This window comes from Castor canadensis, chromosome 13 (genome assembly GCF_047511655.1).
Source record: "Castor canadensis chromosome 13, mCasCan1.hap1v2, whole genome shotgun sequence".
In the NCBI taxonomy this organism is placed as follows: Eukaryota; Metazoa; Chordata; class Mammalia; order Rodentia; family Castoridae; genus Castor; species Castor canadensis.
The window spans coordinates 20,195,987-20,216,439 of record NC_133398.1 but is presented as its reverse complement, the minus strand read 5'-3'; the positions used below and the strand labels follow the sequence as shown (position 1 = coordinate 20,216,439).

The window sequence follows — 20,453 nt, the reverse complement described above, 5'->3', positions numbered from 1 at the left end:
AATCAAAGCAGAAGTCAAAACTGACAATGCCAGAATATCTAGAAAGTAAATATGGATAACAGAGCAATATATATATCAAAACATGGGATTCACCCCAAAGAAAATTAGGATCTCTAGTTACTCTTATTACTAAGTAAGTAGAAAAGAAAATAAATGAACTAAACAGTCTACTTAACAAATCAGGAAATCAAAAAGTACATTACCCTCAGGAGTCTTACAGTCAAGTTAAGGATAGGCAACCCCAGAGTATAACAGATGTCTAATTGTCTCAGTGTCAAACATGTCCTGTGAGCCAAACAACAGGGGCTTACCTCCATCATCTCTAGACTTTTCAAACACAATACAAAGTTGGCATACTTATTTCCATTTTTCCAAGTCCATGAGGAAATGGACCCAGCAAGGGTGTGGCTTGTTCAAGGCATTAAAACACAATAGACGTGTGACTGGAATTCTGGATCTAATGCCCATGTGGTTTCCTGTTCATTACACTGGTTCTATAAAATGTTTGGCTACATGATTGAGAGTCCCTAGAACATAGGATAGGTCTTAGGAGGGGAGAGAATTGAAAAGTCCAAAACATTGCATTTGACCTGATTTGGTGGGCACCATTTGGTTTAGTTTCAGGAATTTTAGCCTTCATCTTTTTAAGACAATGGAACCATAGGTAATTGTTTAAATCTCCTTTTGGGTAGAAATGAGAAGTACTTTGGGAAAATCAGCTTTCCTGATGTGTGGTTTACTGGTTTCTGGTAGAAGAGGCCTTCTACCACAGTATGGCATGCTGTCATGTGTTTGGGAGACTCCCGCCACCCAGGCTGTCTATCCAAGTAACAATATTCTTCACCCTTGGACATACTGCGTCTAAGGCTTCCTTAGCTGCAAAAAGACTTCACTAGAACTTATTACCTCTTTTTTTCTAAAAGGGAGAAACCATTTTATTTATTTTATTCATATGTGCATACAGTGTTTGGGTCATTTCTCCCCCCTTCCCCCTGCCCCTTCTCTTACCACCCCCAACCTCTCGCTACCAGGCAGAAACTATTTTGCCCTTATCTCTAATTTTGTTGAAGAGAGAGTATAAGCAGTAATAGGAAGGACCAAGGGTTTTTGCTAGTTGAGATAAGGATAGCTATACAGGGAGTTGACTCGCATTGATTTCCTGTGCATGTGTGTTACCTTCTAGGTTAATTCTTCTTGATCTAACGTTTTCTCTAGTTCCTGATCCCCTTCTCCTATTGGCCTCAGTTGCTTTAAGGTATCTGCTTTAGTTTCTCTGCGTTGAGGGCAACAAATGCTATCTAGTTTTTTGAGTGTCTTACCTATTCTCATACCAAGGGAGAAACCATTTAAAAAAATCCAGGAAAAAAAAAATTCCTTGGAGACCTTTGGTTTCTTGAATCCATTTGAACATGTATCTTTCAGGCTCCTCTCATGGGCTGGCACTAGGTGCAGAGCTGTGAACAGACAGAGCCCTAGCTTTGAGAGAACCATACAGACTCAGTCTGTTTTCTTTTCTCCACTTGTAAGAACAGAGACCCCTCCCCCCCAGGTCAACTCAGAAGATACTGAATATTAGCATATTACTTGAATATAGAACTCCAACTCCAAGGAACTCAGGAGATCCTTCAACCTGCTGTAGGAATATGCTATGAATAAGAAAGAATAGGCTCTCAGTCACACTGCTAGGCCCCCAAAAGACCACATGAGGACACTGAAAGGCCAAGTCTTTCTCTACTATGTAGTTGCTGTCATTGGATCAGCTTCTATCAACACATTTCTCTTTAATAAAAATCATACCTATTAAGGTCAGGTACCATGCTGAATTTGATTTTTATGTATTTATTTTTTAGCTTCCTATTTTTCATGTTTTTTTCCAGTTTCCTATTATCTACTGCTCCTTGGCTGTCATTTTAGCTTTGTTCATGTTTATGCTTTGGTTTCTCTACTTCCCTGTGTCTAGGTTTTAGATGATTGGATATCTTGATTGGTTGACCCCATTGCTTCATTTAACCAGTGTTTACAGTCCTCCTGTTATGTGCCAATGTTGAGCTAGCTTCTGTGTATTAAACTTATTAAGAAAGAGTTGTAGGCCCTAAGGTGTATGGGTGTGTGGTTGTGAAGAGAGAGAGGGGAGGGAGGAAAGGAGAAAGACAAGGGAGAGGGAGAGGGGGAGGGAGAGAGAGAAAAAAATCCCACACAATCCAATTCTTATTTTAAGAAGACCCTTCTTCATGAATGGAGAATACATCAGGGGATCAGGGGTCATGGATGTAGGAAAGAAGACAGGAGAGCAGGTGGGAGCCTATTTCAGATTCACCTGAGAATAAGAATCATGTCTTGGATTGCAGTGCTGCAGTAAAGATGGAAATGGGGGAAAATATGAGACCATTTTAGGGTATAGCAAAGCCACTTTCTGGTTGCTTGGGTGTTAGATAGTTAGAGAAAGGATATTCCTGATTTGATCAATAAAGTTGATTGTGATAAAACTTACAAAGGAAATCCAGAAAAAGGGAGGCAGGTGGGAAAAAAGATGTTAAAAGAATAATTTATGGACAGGCAGACTTAGAGATGACAAGAAGAAAATATAGTTCAGTTTGGAAAAGGAGGGCTCAGAAGAGCTATCTGGATTAGAGAGGTAAATTTAGTAGTTGTGCATATACTTGGCACTTGAAGCCATGGCCATGTCAGAACTAACGTAGGGAAAGTCAGAGAAGAGGAAGATCTTTCAAAGAAGCCTAAGTTGGAAGAAGAGAGGGACGAGGATGGTGGTTGGCTCCTCAAATGGACGTTGAGAATGGTGACACAGCTAGGTCCCAGTAAGGTGGTAGGAAAACGTCTGGTGATTGTGATGTTATGGAAGCTGAGAGAGAAGTCTATGACAGGAAAGGAGTTGTCAGTGATGACAAATGCTGACATGTTGAGTAAAATGAGAAAGAGGTGATGACTGTGGAATTTAGAAACACTGAGTTCATTGACTTTTGATGTTATGAACAATTTCGGTGGAGTGGTGGGGTGGGAGCCACAGTGAAGTATGGAGAGTAAAGAGGTGACACTGAAAGTTCCCTTCTGTCCCACCCTCTAGTTTTGTTCTCCCATACCCACCACAGTGGCCACCTCTGTAGGGCACATTGTATGCATCCTTTTAATTCATTAAAAACATATGCATAGGCAGGCACTGGTGGCTCACTCCTGTAATCCTAGCTACTTGGGAGGCTGCGATTGGGTGGATTGCAGTTTGAGGCCAGCCTGGGCAAAACGTTTACAAGACACCATCTCTATTAATAGTTGGATATGGTGGTATGCACCTGTCTCTCATACAGCTAAGTGGGAGGCTGAGATTGGGAAGATTACGGTTCCAGACCAGTCTGGTCAAAAAAATTTGTGAGAGCCCCATCTCAGCAGAAAAAAAGGATGTGTGTGATGGTGGAGCCTGTCGTTCCAGCTACAGCGGGAAATGTAAAATAGGAGGATTGCAGTTCAGGGTGTCCTGGGCACAAAGTGAGATCCTATCTCTGAAATAACCAAAGCACAAAAGGTCTTGGGGTGTGGTCAGTGGTAGGGCACCTGCCCAGCAAGTGCAAAGCTCTGAGTGTTGCCCCCCGATCCCAGCTAAAAGGAAATGTGTAAATAAATATTGAATTCTTTCTCTGTATTTTAACTTTATAGAATAACATACTGTAGGACATAAAAGAGCAATAAGGTGGGGGTACTCTGTATAGATAGCCCTTTGTCATTTGACTATGAGTATAGGGGACAGAGAACTGGTCTGATGCTGGGAGGGTCAGGATTTGCCTCTTTGCAGAGGGCAGGTACGGAAGGAAGCATGTCTGCTTGCTGGTGGGGACAATTTAGGAGACGGTAGGGAGAGATTGACCGTGTTCCAAGAAAGAACATAACTGAGCAAGCCCAGCACTTAAGAGGGCAGGGGGGATATGTGGAATGGGATTCAGAGCTAGCCTTTATTAGGCCTGAACACATTTCCTTCCCAATAGCAGGTTAAAAGGAGAAAATGGGCACAGATACTGTGGACTTGACCTTGAGTGGTGAGGAGTTAAGAGTTTATTTCTGTAACTTCTTTTTTTCTCAAGTGTGAAGCAAGGTCATCAGCTGAAACTAGATGGAAGAGGAGGTGTGGGAGTGACAGGGAGAAGAGGTTATTTATCTCAGAAAGTGGAAAAGTGAGCCTGTTAGAGAAATATGCTCAGCTCTCTGAGCAGTGGTGTGAGCGCACTGACATGAAACTTGACATCTCAGTTGTGTGGCTATCTTCTCTAGCATCAGAAAGCTGTGTGGGAAGAGCCTCAGAGAAGAGAGATGTGGTGGCTGGAGTTTGCATGTGAGTATGGTGGAGGGGATGCAAGTGGAGGAGTCTGGGGGATTTGCCAGGAAATCTGCAAAATGATTGTTTGTGAGATCTAGGATGTGGAAGAAGTAAAATGAAGTCAGGAGAGACCAAGAGATGATGGGACTGTCATGGAGCACATGACCTGTAATGATGGGAAGTGTCTGTCAGGGAGGGGAGTTTAAGTTGATGTTCCATAGATGATATAGTTTCTGCTGATGAGAGGGTCCAGAGTGTGACTGTGGGAGTGGGTAGCTGAGAAAGTGCAAGAAACAGTGGAGGAGGAGACAGACCAGGGTGTCTCACATGGATGCTGAAACTCATGATGTTGATGAGGAGAAGTGGGGTAAAAGGGGTAACTGAGTCAGGAGTTTAAGTTTTCAAGATTGGAAAGAATCAGGAAGAGCAATCAGGAAGTCAGTAGACAATAGCAACTAAGAGAGGATGTGAGTTTGCAAGAGACCTTCATTCTAAGAGTGAGGGAAGTAATGATATGGAAGAAGAAATGGGGTGTGAGGAGAACCCCTGCCCCCGCTCACTGCCATGGAGTATAAGAGAACAAAACGCCTTCCACTTGAGAGGGCCACGGGAGAAATAGCATTCCAGAGAACAGACAGATTCCAACCGAGGCAAAAGTAGCAATAACCTACCAAGGAAAGGCTGACAACTTAGGAGTGTTTGCTGACCCCAGAGCATGATTCTGGGGGCTTACAGTCTAAAGGTTTGTGGAGGGTGAATTCGGTTAGATGAGGGAATGTGCAAAGCTGCATGGTGAAGTGAATCCACTTACTCCTTCTTCTCCCTCTGGAGCCACGCTTACAGGTCACACTCCTCAGAGGAGTTGGTCACTCTGTAGGGTTGGTCTATGTAACTGTCTCCCCGGGCAAATCCTCTGAGAGGCAGGTAGTGACACCTTGAATACAGAACCAGACTTCCTGTGCCTGAGAAGCTACCCAGACCATTTCCCTCAAGTAAGGGATATGGGTGGACAGAGCAAGTACTTCTAGGGACTTCCAGTGCAAAACTTAGCCATTCCAACCAAATCTACTCTATGGCACAATCAGTAACTTGTGTTTAAACATATTTAATTAATGTGACATTATTTCTAATGTGTAGTTCATATTGATTTTGGCAATTTCCAGCATACATGTGCAATTAGTTACTTGAAGAGGAAAAGAAAGTGTCAGCACAACATCATTTCTCCCCCCTTAGATTAGCAAAAAAAAAAAAAAATTAAAGATTGGTAGCATCCATGGCATGTGAAGGTGTGGGAAATGGAAACCACTAAGACTAGACAGAGAATTGGTTCAAAATTTATGGAGGATAATTTATGACATCTGTTATAATTTTAAATGCCCATATCCATTGACACCAAATTCCACTTCTAGAAATACAACTTCAAAAAGTTTTCATAGTATTTTAGGTGCATAAGGTTATAATTTCAGAAATGTTGGTTGTTTTGGTATTACAGACAACCTGCTTGCCTATCAATGGAGCAGGGGTTTGAAAATTATCATGTCTTTACAAAGAAATACTAGGCAGCAATGTTTAAAAACGAGCAACATCAACCACACAACACCAGCAAAGGCAGATCTATAAGTATTGACAGGAAAGGAAGTTTTTCCTATATTGTTAAGCAAATAAAGTCATAGACTAATATGTATATATATATACATGCATATATGGTGTGTATGGTTGCACATGTACATTGATATATATCTATATTTTATACTATTATGATATATGTATCTGTGTCTATATGTGAGTAAAAAAGAGTACACATAAAGAGTATATGTGAAGACATTTTATACTTCAGTCTAAGACATATTTTGGTCATATTTTTGTGTCTCTGAAATCAATATGTATCTTACAATATTTAATGTGTTGTAACTTAATTGACAGTGGTGTTTTTTTCTTTACTGATGTCATAGAAACTAATGGTTCGTTTTACAATTGACAGAGACACAAAATGAAATTTGGTCAATAAATAAATGAGCAGTGAGTAGAAAGATAAAAACGTGTAATAGGAAACAGGATACACATCAAAGAATTACTAGAAATTGTCTTTTGGAGTGGAAATAACAATGACTGGGGGAGGGCTGCCTTCTAAAAATATTTTAAATCTTTAGTGAATAGCTCAATGAGATTTTATGGATGATTTTACCTGTGTATCCCCCACCCAGAACATATTTAAAACATTTCTGTTACTCCAGAAGTTTCCTTTATGTCCCTTACCAGTCAACATTTACTTCCCCCCACCCTCAGCAATATTCTGACTTCTATCAACACAAGTCAGTTTTACCTGTTTTAAACATTATATAAATGAATTCATACATGAACTTGGTTCATGAAACCAGATGTACTGGTTTGTCTGACTTCATTCCATTATGGAATGTACTGTTCTGTCTGGTTTCTTTTGCCTCACAAGATGTTTTCTGAGATTCATTCATCTTACTGTATGTAGAAGTCTTTTTTTTCTTGCTCCTTTCATTGCTTCCTTCCAGCAATACACACATGACTTTGCATGAATGTACCACTGTGTCTTTGTTCATTTTTTTCTGTTGGAAAACATTGGAGTTGTTTTCCTTTTGAAACTATTATGAATGAAGCTGCTATCAGCATTCTACCGGTCCTATTGTTATCATAGAACCTGATATCTGCTAAGAATAGGCCTAGGTGTCCAATGGCTGGATCATAGTGCCAAAGGCAAGGGTTTGCTTATCAGAAGTTTCCTGATCTTTCTCCAAGTGATGATACCACTTTCACTTCCTTCATAAACATGAGATTTTCTGTTTCTCCACATGCTCACCAACAAACACTTAACATTAGCAGTCATCTTTATTTTAGCAATTTAGTGGGAGTGTAGTTATATTTCATTGTGGTTTTAATCTGTGTTTCCCTGATGACTAATAATCTATTAGAGAATAATTAATTTATTGGACATACAAATAATCTCTTTTATATAATCTTGTTCAAAGTATTATCATACTGGAAACATAGCTAGTTAAAATTAGGATGATTTATCTTTTCAGTTGATTTACAGGGATCTTTGTACTGTGGATCCTTTGTCATACAGCAAAGGTTGTTCCTTTCTGTGGCTTCAGTACTCACTTTCATAGTGATGAAAACAGTTCTTCACTTTAACGAACACCGATTTTTTGTTATTTCTTTTATAGTTTGTGTCTTTCATATCCTGACTATCATGAAGATAGACTCTCCTATTTTTATCTCAGAGGCTTTGTTGTCTTATCATTTGCCTTTAGGCTTATAATCCATCTCAAATAAATGTTTATGTGTGGTGTAAGGTGTGCAAGTGAAAGACAACTTTACTGTTTACTAAAGTTGAGATTATTCACAATTGAAATAATCAGATTTGCATGAATTGATTCTGTTGACCTGTTTTCCTGTTAACAGCACATGCTTGGGTTCCCTTTGCTTTGGTAAGTTGATATCTGATGGTTAAGTCCTGCAATTGGCTCATTTTCTTCAAAGCTCTCTTGGCTTTTCTAGGTTCTTTGCATTTCCAAGTGGATTTCACAGTTTGTCAACTTCTTTTCCTTTGTCATTTTTCTTTTATTTGTCCTGCTGGGGATCAGACTCAGTCCCTCATGCATGCTGGGAAAAAGCTCTACCACTAAGCTAAATTCCTAGCCCAGTTTATTTCTACACACAAAACACCTGTAGGGATTTTAATGAGGATACATTTTTTTCTGTGGATTAATCTGGGGGAGAATTTACATTATCATATATTTAATCTTTTAAAATCATGTACCTGTAATCTCTCCCCTTTGGGTCTTTACTTTCAGCAATGAAAGATTTTTAACATCTTTCATGAGAATTTATTCTTAGGCATGCATGAGACATTTTGAACATGATTATTAATAGTGCATTTTCCTGAATTTTGTTCTTCAGTTGTTTATTGATAGTATAAGGAATAGAATTGAATTTTACATATTGACTTTGTGTCTAGTAACTTGCTAAATTCACTTAATTATAAGTCCATTGCAATTTTTAAAAAACTATTAGCATGATCTGTTAATTAAAAAGTTTTGCTTCTTTTCCTATCTTTATGCAATTTATTTTTCCTTACTTTATTACTTTGGAGTATATGGAGTGATAGACTGGTGGCAATAATTCTTGTCCTTAGCAGAGGGAAAACATTGAATATTTAATCACTGAGTATGATTTTTGCTTCTGCTTTTCATAAATATGGCTCTTTTGCTTCTGGCATAAAATGTTTAAAAGAGTAATGATTTTTAGAGGGAGCATTTCTATTCTCAGATGTTTCTTTCACATGAAAGAAGCTCAGTATAACTACATATCTTTCTTGGCTCTTTTGTTCATTCTGTCACAGGAAGGGTGGAATGAATTACATGCTTGGTAAATCTGGGAACTATGGGCTTGCTTCTCTTCCTCCTAGTGACCTCTGTGCTTGTCCAGGATTCAGGGATGCTATGATGAGCAAGCCTGCTTGGGTCTGGGGTTCAAAAGGCAGAGTCAGCCCATTTGGCTCCGAAGCTCAGCTACATTCTCAACATAGTCTTTTGTAGTTCTGATGTTGTTATTTTAATTTCTCATCTGTCTTAATCTTTGTTTTAATCTTTAATTTATTCAAGAGTTTAGCTGCTATTAAATCGTGCCATTTATTTTTCTCTCCCCATCTCTGAACCTTCAAGTTCAATAAAGGTTACTTTTACTTTTTTGTTGCACTACTTTTGGTATTTTGGGGGAGGCCTCTGGGGGGTGAACTCAGGGCCTGGTGCTTGCTAGTCAGTTACTCTGCCACTGGAGCCACACTCCCAAGGCTTTTTGCTTTAGTTATTTTTCAGGCAGGGTCTCGAGTTATTACTGGGAGACTGGCCTCAGACTGCTATACTCCTAACTGCCTCCTGCATGGCTGGAACCACAGGCATGTGTCAACATGCCCAGTTTGTTTTTAAGACGGGGTCTTGCTAACTTTTGCCTAGACTGGCCTTGAACTGTGATCTTCCTATCTCTGCCTCCCAAGTAGTTGGGATTGCAGGTACGTGCCACCACTCCCAGTCCAATTTTCAGTACTTTTGAGTAAAAAAGAAAAGCTTGTCACAAAGAATTTTTTTTAATTCATCAGGCAAGACGTTTTCAGAATATGATCTTCATGGGCCCATCTTCAGTGGGCCTTCCTCATCCTGCTTATCTGGTCCTTTTACCATTACTTTTTCCTTCTATGCAGTCTTCTCTCTTATTTCTTGGCCAAGTTTCAGCAGTGATGAAGGAACACTTCTGTCAGGACACACACAAAAAAATGTGTAGTATACCCTTCCCTCCCCAAAGCCCTAGACTTCTCCCTCAGCCCACCCCCCCATGTCTGCTGGGCTAATTTCTTCTATGGATTCCTCTTCTTCCATAACTGGCAGAGGAGAAGGCCCTCCAAAGCCAAATCCCACAAGATGACTGCCTGGACCTATCACAGGAGTCACCCCTTAGTAGACCTGACTATGGCCTGTCCTGAATTAAATCAGGCACTCAGGGCCTCATTTCCTTTTCTTTAAACTGGGGATAATAATAGGACCAACCTCACAGAGTATCTGTGAATATTTAAAGAGTTATTTTAATGCAAAAATACTTAGACTAGTGCCTGGTTTTCAGTAAACTCATTACATGTTAGATATTATAAGCTGATACACATTTATAGACTTTTGAATATATCATTGCATACTTTTATCAGAATGTTTGGTGTGCATAAAACCTATTTTCTAGATTAGTTTCTAAGCCTCATGAAAGCACCGCTGGCTCTTGTACTCTTCTTTCATTTCCTTTGTGCTAGTCAAACTTACTAACCAAAAACAATAGTAAAGCAATAATACTGGGATTTCAGCATTTTATCACCTGTATTTCTGATGTACCATTACCCTGATCCTTTTTGAAGTGCTGATATTCTAGAGGTAATGAGTATATTTCTATTATTCCCTATTTTGCTTTTGCTTTTTTCAATACTCAGAAAAAAGATGAGAAAAGCTTCTCTCAAGAAATAGAATGAAAACTAATTTGGTCTCTGAAAATCTGGGTTGTAGTCCTGGTTATATATCAGGAGGCTAAGCTTCATTTCTGATTCTGAATTTCTCTGCATTACTAAAAGGAACAATAATGCTTTATTTTTAATGAAGTGTTTAGCTTTCTCCTATATTTCAACATTCAGACTAAAATACCTAAGTAATTGCATTTCATCAATTAAAGTGCTACCTAAAATAGATGAACTGCTAGAATACTGTCAATGGATTTTTTTCATCACTAGTGTGTGAATTTGTGCACCCACATGTATACTTGTATATGTATGCGTGTGTCTTTGTGAGATGGGGAAGGCAGGCAGAAAGGGATTGATAAACCAAAAGGAGCTACAGAATAGTTCCAGTCCCACTTCCAAGTACATTTTGCCAAACATCCTGTTTCACAAACAATCCTGGTGTTACAGCTGACCTCCTCCCTAGCCCAGTTGACCCACCTCTGGAAACAATAGCTAACAGCCCTAGAAGGAACTTTCCCAACTCTGCGATTTGTCCAGAGGGCTCACTACATCTCATCCAAGGGAATACCCTTATTAAGTAAAACCACTTCTTATCCCCTAGTTGCTGGAAAAGCCTTACCATTTCTAAGAAAACTCCATAATTACGTACATGATATTAACATATCTAATGTCCTACAGTTCATAAAAGTGCCTACAAGCTGAGATCTTGGGGCACTTGGCTGCTTTGCTTGGTCAGGTTGCCTGCCCTCATCCTGTCTTCAGGGTATTATTTTGCTTTACTTCAGTAAACTTTGCTCTGTTAAAACTCCTCTGTGCATCTACCACTGAATTCTTTCTTTATTGAAACCAACAGATTGGCATTCATCTCTGCTGACAACTGTTGATTTGACAATTGCAGAAAAGAGCATAGACCAATATTTATCAAAGAAGTTTCTCTAGAGATGCTACGAGGGGCTCCTGGGTGGGGCAAAGTACCAAACAGTTGAAAAACTTGAAAACCTGGGCAATAGCTACAGAGTAAGAATCCATTTCATTACCTAGGCTGCAATTTGAATTTTTATGGGTAAGAATTATCTGTATTACTATAAATTTTCTACAACTTTCAGGGCTGTAAAAAATCTTGGAAACAATGAAAGCTTGAAGTTTTCCAGATTCATGAGAGTTCTTTCACTAAATTTCAAAGTCTCACAATGCCCTTTTGTATTATGTTTTGTCAAATAGAACACTATTCTTGTTAATCCTTTATATAAGATGAGACTTGAGTTAATAATTTTAACAATATATGCACATAGTTCATTTAATGTGAATTTGGATAGAACATTTCCAGCAGGTAAAGAGCTCGAACCAAGAGGAAAAATTCAATATAGGAAGTATTTTTAAAAGTGATTGCAGCTTCTGTTCAAATCAAATATTTCATAACTGCCTACCATGTGATGCAAAGAGAGTTAATAATAAAGATATCTTGTCCTTATTGGTCATCTACTGGGTTTCCCACCCCTACGGTGCTGTGGCTTGGCTTGATGGTTCAGCAGGTTCTCATGTCGGATAGTATATTTCTAGAAGCCCGAGTAGCTCAGTCTAAAAATAGCTATAAATAGGGTTTTATAATTCATGTAGAGTTCACTTAAATTCCCTTTACTACTTTCAGTGGAAACTACATTTTCATCTCCTTCCAAGTCACCATCTGCTCTCTGCTTTTAAACTCCCTTGGGGAACTGATTGAAGAAAAGTCTAATGCATTTGTTCTTCAAAAACAATCATTTTCTGGGAGTAATACATTCTTCATCACTATTTTAGAAAGAGAGATTTTTTATTTAAAACCTTTCAAGTTTTTTTTTTTTTTTTGAGACAGGTTCTCACTGTGTAGCTCAGTTTCATGATTTTCTTGCCTCCGCTTCCAGAGAGTAGGGATTGTAGGGACTGGCATCACAACTGGCTCAAAAACCTTTTAATTATTATGAAGAAGTTCAAATCCTCACATGGCAGACTTCCTTGCTTTAGAACACAATCTTTGCTTTATTTTTCCATGACTAAAGGATCCTTTCATGTGTTTTTCCAAAGCCAAAAGAACATTTAGTCCCCAAAGGTTAATTCAAGCTTTTGACATTAGGAATGTCTCAGTCACTTTTTCCTAACTCAAGTCATCAAGATTAAACTCAAGAACCATGTATTTCAGAGTACAATATTATGGCTGAATCATCTCATCATAAGGATAAGGCTTCACTTTTGATCTTAAGTGAACAAGTTGTGATCTTATATTATTCTGTTCTTCACAGTTCTTCTGTCTCCTCCTCCTCTTCCTCTTCTTTTCTTGTCCTCATCTTCTTCTCTTTTTCCTTCTTTTCACCTCCTCCTCCTCTTCATTCTCCTCCTTTTTTTTTTTTCTTTTGGAAGTTATAGAGATAACTTCACTGTTTTTGGTGGATTTACTTCAAAGGCCTTCTCTTTTGTTTTGTTACTTCTTCACAGTTAGGGTAGATATTACCAAATCTATGATCAAGGCCCATGTATTTGTCCATAGACCCTCTTACTGAGCACTCATAGCCACTGTCTCCATACCATTCCAATGAACTTGATACTCACATCTCTTAGCTGTGAGTATTGGAAAGTTCAGGTAGAGGCAGTGGCCATATGATTCTCTTTGTAGGTAAATTTATGGTGGGAGTATATGTTGTAAGTGTATGTCAAAAGATACACGGAGTCACCAATAATATAGAGCAGAGATGGTGAACATTTTCTGTAAGGGACCAAATAGTTCCTATTTTAAGCTTTTCAGACATGTGGAATCTCTTGAGTTCTGGGACAGGTACTCACCTTTATCATGGTGGGACAAAACCAGCCATGAATGAAGGTTGCAACTGTGTTCTGATAACATATTGTGAGCAGCAATAGGCAGGGGCACCACAGCTGTAGTTTGCTGATCCTATAACATAGTATAGTGCTGGGCAAGACATCAGAATTATTAGGGGATTCCAGCTGATAGTATGGCTTAATTCTCTCATCTGTAAAATTATCCTCTGTTGTAAAACTATTCTCTCTCATCTTAAAAGAATAGTTTTATAAACTGGAAAGTGCTATGCAGCCATCTATGATGTCATTCACTCAATCCTACATTTTCTCTAGAAACATACATTCAATATCTTCTGTGTGTCAAGAGCTTTCCCAGCTCACAAGGTGATGGTAGATAAAGATGAGTCACATAACATTTGGAAAAGGTACCAATATCAGAGTACTGAGTGATTGTCAGATTGGGGTCGGAGGGCAAGATAGCAGCCTGATGGTAGTGGGGGTGAGGGGCCGGGAAGGAGTTTTCCCTTGAAGAGAAATGGATTCACACAGGCAACAGTTTGAGGAAATTGTTAATCCGGGGCAGGAAATGAGTTGGCCTTTTGGACTGGGGGCTGGTCAAACTTCTTTTTCTCTCTGGGGCCAGGAAGACTTGTGTCAAGTTTCCAAGCCCAGAAAGACCTGAATGATTCTGTCTGGGGGAGTGAGTTGTTTCCTGGTTATGTTGGGTAGAGCCTAGGGTGACTGGTATCATCCAGTTCATAATTTTTCACTCAGCAGTGACAGTAACCAAAAGAGGAAGTACCCCATTTGTGGAGCAATTAGCATCAAGGCTCAGGAGCTGCAGAGTCCCAAGTCCTCCAGCCACTTTCCAGAGCCTAGAGTGGGGTGTGAATGGTGGGGGACGCCAAAATAACTAGAAGGAAGAATAGTTACTCTACAGGTACTGTCAGGACAGGTGTGCTCCATTTATTTAGACACAGCTCTGACAGAAGTCCACAGTCTAGTGATGGAAGCAAAGACATAACCATTAGAGTGAGGTGTGGTTAGTGTTTGAATAGTGGGAAGGACATCAAAGCTCACACTGATTACCTAATTTATTCTGGGAGTAGTTCTTGAGAAATAATGTCTGTGTTGAGATTTTGTGAAGGAGGTCAAGTTAACCAAGCTGACAAGGGAGGGCTAGAACCTTATGGATAAAGAAATCTTGTTTGTTCAATGTCAGGTGGCCTCATGGGAAGAAGTATAGAGTTGGTAGGGCTGTGGCTCTGGAGCCAGACACAGAACATTTACATCCTGGTTCTTTAGTTTAGGAGGTGCTTAAAGTTGAATCTTCTGCATCCTTTGAGCCTCTGTTTTCCCATCTGGAACATACAAACGATAACCTTGAGTTCTTACAAATATGCCTGGAACTTGGTAAGCAAGCATCCAATAGATATTAGCAATGACATCCGAGCTGTTTAAATAAACATACCATAACTAATGAAGAAGATGAAAAACTTCAGACACAATGGAAGCTGTGTATTTGCGTGTAAGAACGTAATTGTGGAAACTTGGATGAGGCCTGCGTAAGCATTTTTCCGGTGGTTCCTTATCTTGTGGTGTTGATGCTGGAATGCGTTGTGTCCTTCCTTCCCTTGACTTCTGCTCTGGATGCTGTCTGCATAAGACCAGCTGGCAAAATGAAACCAGAGCGGGAGCAGAAGACAAAGTCAGAAGGTCACAGCAGTTATGTCATCTGTGGTCCTGGCCATGGGAATGGAATGATGAAATGCTGCAGCTGGTTTTCACTAGAGTGCCTGGTTGTGGAAGAGCATTGGCCTTCAGTTCAGTGCGTCCTTAGCTACTTTAGCTGATAACCCAGCTGGCAAGCCCCTCACCCCGTGGTGAGTGAAATTACACTTCCTGGATGCTAACTTTGTGCCCAGTATCAGTCTATGTGCCAGTTTAGAGGGGGCGTCTCACTTCATTTCTGCATGGGCTCATTTCCAGTGTGTCCAGGGCTGCCTTGAGGGGGCCTTGTGGGGAGGACCCCCAATACCGTGTGTCCCCAGTAGCCAGTTGCCTTATCCAGTTAGTTTTCCATATAGTATTGAAGCATCTTTTCTGCATTCACCTTATGGAGACCTTTGCTGATTCAATGGGTGTTTTTTCGTTTTTTCTGGATACAGATGTAAACAGGTTTCAGGGTGTTTGAGAAACCTTCAATCCTCTCAAACTTGCGTTGATTTACTTTTTTCTGCTCCTCTCTCCCAAACTCCTTCACAGATATCAAATATAATGAAATACCCAATTGTGTGCTTTTCCAGTTTAGTGTAGTATGTATTTTTGGGGAGGATTATTCTCATTTTTCAGTGGAGGAAAGTGAAGTTTAGAGATCCTCTGTGACTTGCTAAGGTCAGAGTGATAGCATTTGCTTAAGTTAAGATTTACTCTCAAGTGCCAAATGCCACAATTACTGCCCTTTCCCATTGGCCACCCTAGATTGGACTTGTTTTCTCTCTTTCCTTGGCCAGAGGGAAAGGACACCTCCCATTTGAGTATCTGGACTGTATCCAAAACTTTCAACATACTAGCTGGTTTTGTGCCCCTGCGCTAAACTCAAGATTCCCGAGGGAGAGAATGGGATAAAATGCAAGGTTTTTGAAACTCAGTGACGATAATTACAAATTACAGTATCATGTTGACTTAGTGATGCTGTCTGTAGTGTCTAGACCCTCACATTTGCATAAGCAGGAGAAAGAAGGGAAGGGAGAGTCCAAAAGCAGCTTAGGGGAAACAGAGACGACAATGAATAAAGCAGTCTTCTCCACTAAGTAAACCAGCGTTCTCCAAACTGTACTGTGCTCATGGATCCTCCACAAATCTTAAAATGCACACTTTGTTTCAGTTTGGTCTGTATAAGATGCTGCATTTTAAACAAACACTGTGAGATATCAGACACCAAGACTCAATTTGAATAAGAACTTATCTTAAAGTTTGGGAGCTTAAGATAATCCTATTGCCTGGTGATATGGTTTGAATGTGAAATGTCTTCCTATGACTCAGGTTTTGGATGCTTGGTCCCCAGCTGGTGGCACTATTTTGGGAGTTTATGGAAACTGGGAGGTAAGGCCTAGCTGGAGGAAGTAAGCCTTTGAAGGTTAAACTGGGTCCCCAGTCCCCTCCTCTTTCTCTGCTTCCTGGCTGCTTTCATGTGAACTGCTCTGTGCTTTACACCCTCCCTGCCATGATAGACAGTCACCTCTTGAGACTGTGAACCAAAATTCCTCCCCTCAAATTGTTTCTCTTTGGTATTTGGTCACAGTAACAAGAAAGCTAGCTAATGCACCTGGGTTCTAAGGTATGGCCTGGGATTTAAGGATTTTAAAAAATCTTTAGATTGATTTTAAGGTACACCAAAGTTTGGTTTAAATTTTCTAAGATTAACATCCTCACTAATTGTTTCTATTTTTTTTCAAGGTGGTGGAATGAAAACCTGAGCCTCATACATGGAAGGCAAGCGCTCTACCACTGAGCTACACTCCCAAACCTTAATTGTTTCTAATCACTAAGTGATCAAGAGGGCATACAGCTATCCTAGGAGAGAAAGACAGATGGATTATGTAGCAACTATGTTACACTTTGCTCATAAAAGGGGTTCAATAAAGTAAATGAAGTCTTGCCTTTTTCCCCTTGGGAATTCTCAGCATAGTTGGATGCTGTTCCTTGAAAACTTCATCTTTCTTTAATATGCATTCTTGCTGTTTTGAATGCTGAAAAAATATTTCTAAGAAAAGTGATCAATGTACATTATATGAATGTATGGAAATATCACAATGAAATCCCTCACTTTATACAATTAATATATGTTAATAAAAATAATAAAAAGGAAAAGAAAACTGGTGGCTTTCAACTCACATTTCCACATTTTTTAGAGTTGCTTTTCCTCTTTTGACAGGGTAAGGGATGGCTCCCTAACGTGAACCTGTATTTTAAGGGACTTCCTTCAATTATTCCTTATTTATTGAACAGACATTTACTATGCCCCAGGAATGGTGCTGGGCTGTGAGGACCTAGCGCTGAATAAGATTGATACGGTCCCTGCTTTTTGGAGTGTGGATCATAGAGAAGAGCTGTAGAGACAACTAAGGGTGTCCAGTGAAGTGTCATGCTGTTAAGGATGAGGGAAGCATGGAAGAAGACAGCAAGGGACAAGGTGTTAACTTCTAAGGAGGTAACATTGAAATGAATTGGAGAAATGGGAAAAAGAGTTCACTGAGTATTCGATCAGAAGGAAGAGCATCTGCAAACATTTGTTAACAAGGGAAACTGTGGAAGGCTGGAGGAACTAGAAGTTCAATGTGATTTGAGCAAAGAGCACACAAAGATGGGGGTGGACATGAAGTGAGAGATGTGAGGGATCTTGTTGGACAGGGACCCAGTGGAAAGAACTTCTGGTTCAGGAAGTCAAATAGACTTCGCATGATTGGATTTTGTGGGCTGTGGGGACGGACAAACTGGGTCCTTCTTACTTCATAAGACTGCTTTAAGGATTAAATGGGTGTTACACACATGAAATGGGCACAACATGTAAGAACTTGATAAATGACCATTATTACTCTCAGTCTCAAGTGCAGTGAAGAGGTAATGCAGTCTGAAGGTGAGTTTGTAATGAGTGAGACTGGAGCAGGGAGGTGAGTTGAGAGGTACCGTGAGCAATGTGGGTTGCTGGTGGCTGGAACTAGAGACTGAATGGACTGGTCAGAGGTTCACCGCGTAGGAGATGAGAAGGACCATGGAGACTGAGATAGTCTATGAGACTTGGAAGTGGGATAGAGATAAGACTGAAGTGAGTATCATGAAGTCAGTTTGTACACATTGTGGTTGCATCAATTGGGGATCAGTGGCAGAGGACAGACTTCACTGGGCATGTTAGCATGCCCAGCAAGGCTAGCAAGGCTAGCAAGGGATTAATTCCAGAATTCTAACTGGTTTCTAGAATTGTTAAGAGGGCTGAGGAAACAGATGAGCTTTCAGGAGACACTCCTAGGAAGCGAGATGGCATTGAAGCAGTTGTCTCTTCAATAATTTTGCAATCAGGAAACTAGCCCTTCTAGAACCACAGCACTGTTTTTGTGAACAGGAAACCACTACAGTCAGGAAGCTGTTACTGCTGTGAGTTCTAGAACCAATGTGCTTCTGCAACAGATTACATTAACAGATGGATCCTCTTCCCCCTCTCTCAGAGTCATGGCTATTAATTAAGCTAGTATCTGAACACTGGAACTTCTGTAAATACAGCTGCAGAAAAAACAGAGTGCCTCCCACAACTGTGCATGGTGGCTTAATGGAAAAACATCCCCATATCTTGCACATGTCAGACCCAATAATACCAGAGGCTGAGCTGCAAGGGAAGGAAGAAAGTATATTTTTAGCTTTGCAACTTCAGGAGCACAGGAAGGCACACTGGGACAGTGATGTGCACACTGTAGTGTGTGACTGATGAGGGCATTGTAAAATCAGATCAACTGCTAACAACAAGATTCTCTTTTTTCAGCCCTTATTGACAATGTAAGATGTTTCTTCTTCTGGGTCACGGTCAAAAAAAGAAAGAGTTAGAAAACCAATGTATTTAGTGTTTCATACCAAGGTTCACTGCAAGGTCTCAAGAGAGAACTGTGGGTAGAGCCCAAAGGCTACTGAAGATATGGGGTGGACTTTAGGAGAAAGTCAAATCTGGAGATATCTTTGACAGTCATTGGCAGAAAGATGCCACTTAAAGTCATGAAATTTGGTTAAATTACCTAGGGAGACAGTGGGGAGGACAAAGAGAAAGGGTCAGACCCCAAGGAATCTGGATATTTCATCTCAAGGGAGGAATTTCTTTCTAGGGTTGTTCTTGTCTTTCATACACTCTGGGGTTTTTCCATTTACTCTTCAGAAAGATAGCTGGATCCAGAGGAGCACCAGAGTGCCTGAAAAGGTGTGTTTCATACACACACACCGTGCTGGATAGTAATCTGGCTCCTACCATGGGACCTGGAATCAAATTAGCACCAAGACCATGAGTGTTGCATGGGATGTACAGAGCTGAGCAGAGCTTAGAAAAGATGGGAAGAGGCCTGCAGATACCAGAGACAAAGCTCCAGTTCACAAGCTGTGATCTGAGAGAGGTCTAACCCCTCACTAGGTATAGCTAACACAACAGCTTTGGGGCACCATTAATATATTTTCCAAGAGTATTTTTTATGGCAGTACAGGACTTTGAACTCAGGGCTTCACACTTGCCAGGCAGGTGCTCTCCACTTGAGCCACTTGTTCAGCTCTCCAAGAGTATTTTTTGCCATGTAGCAAAATGGCAACAAGGGATGGGGACTGTTGTACAAGAATTGCTTATGATAGCATTATGTATAATAGCAAGCACCTGGAAAGAGATTAAATGTTTATCCATAGGACAGTGGACAAACAATGGTATATTCAAACCATGAAATATACAGCGTTTAAATGACTGAGCTAGAATTACATGTATCAATGTGGACAAATCTAAAAAATTTAATGTTACATGAAAAATGCAAGTCATCAACTGTTATATAAAGCATATCATTTATTAAAAATTAAAAAGTCACACAAAATGATATATTTTTATTGGAAAACAAATGCAAAATTATGTAAATGAAGGACACACACAAACTTCCAGGCAGTGGTCATATTATCTCTGGAGAGTGAGTAGGAGATGGGAGAGGAGGACCTTAGCTCAAACTATATTTTTATTTTAAAAAAAGCAGAAGCAAATATGGCAAAATATTAATAGTTCTTAAATAAGCTGATAAAGTATGGAAGAAATATTCTGGAAATATTTTCTCTTCTTGTCTTAATTAAAAATAAATATAAGCATATATAAATTTTGCAATTCCCAGAGTAAGAATCAGGTTTCCTCCCCTAAACCAGGTTAAGCAGATGTCATGTAAAACAAGTATTAAAGGAAAGCATACACACACACACACACACACATGCAGACAGACAGCTACAAACACACATATACATACACACAGACACACTACACACATACATATATACACACAGAGCACTACACATACACACATACATGCGGACATACCACACACACATACACAGGCTTACTACATGCATACACATACATACACAGACATACTACACACAAGTGTACAGATATACTTACACATACACATATACATGTATAAATTCAAATTAAAACAACAATCTTTTTTACTGGAAAGTATTGACTTTATCATATATATATCTTTAGTTTCTGAGGGTCAGAACTTCCATGTTGCAGGACTTTAGCTCTTTCCTGTATTT

At 39.8% G+C, this 20,453-nt stretch overlaps 1 long non-coding RNA gene across 1 annotated transcript in view; it reads left to right on the top strand.

The window, feature by feature from the left end:
• The window catches only part of LOC141415622 (uncharacterized), a 173,015-nt gene extending 156,140 nt beyond the window's left edge, over window positions 1-16,875 (top strand). The window contains exon 9 of the long non-coding RNA XR_012440617.1: window positions 16,596-16,875. This is a non-coding gene — a long non-coding RNA (uncharacterized lncRNA). The remainder of the gene's footprint in view (window positions 1-16,595) is intronic.
• The last annotated feature ends 3,578 nt before the right edge of the window (window positions 16,876-20,453 follow it).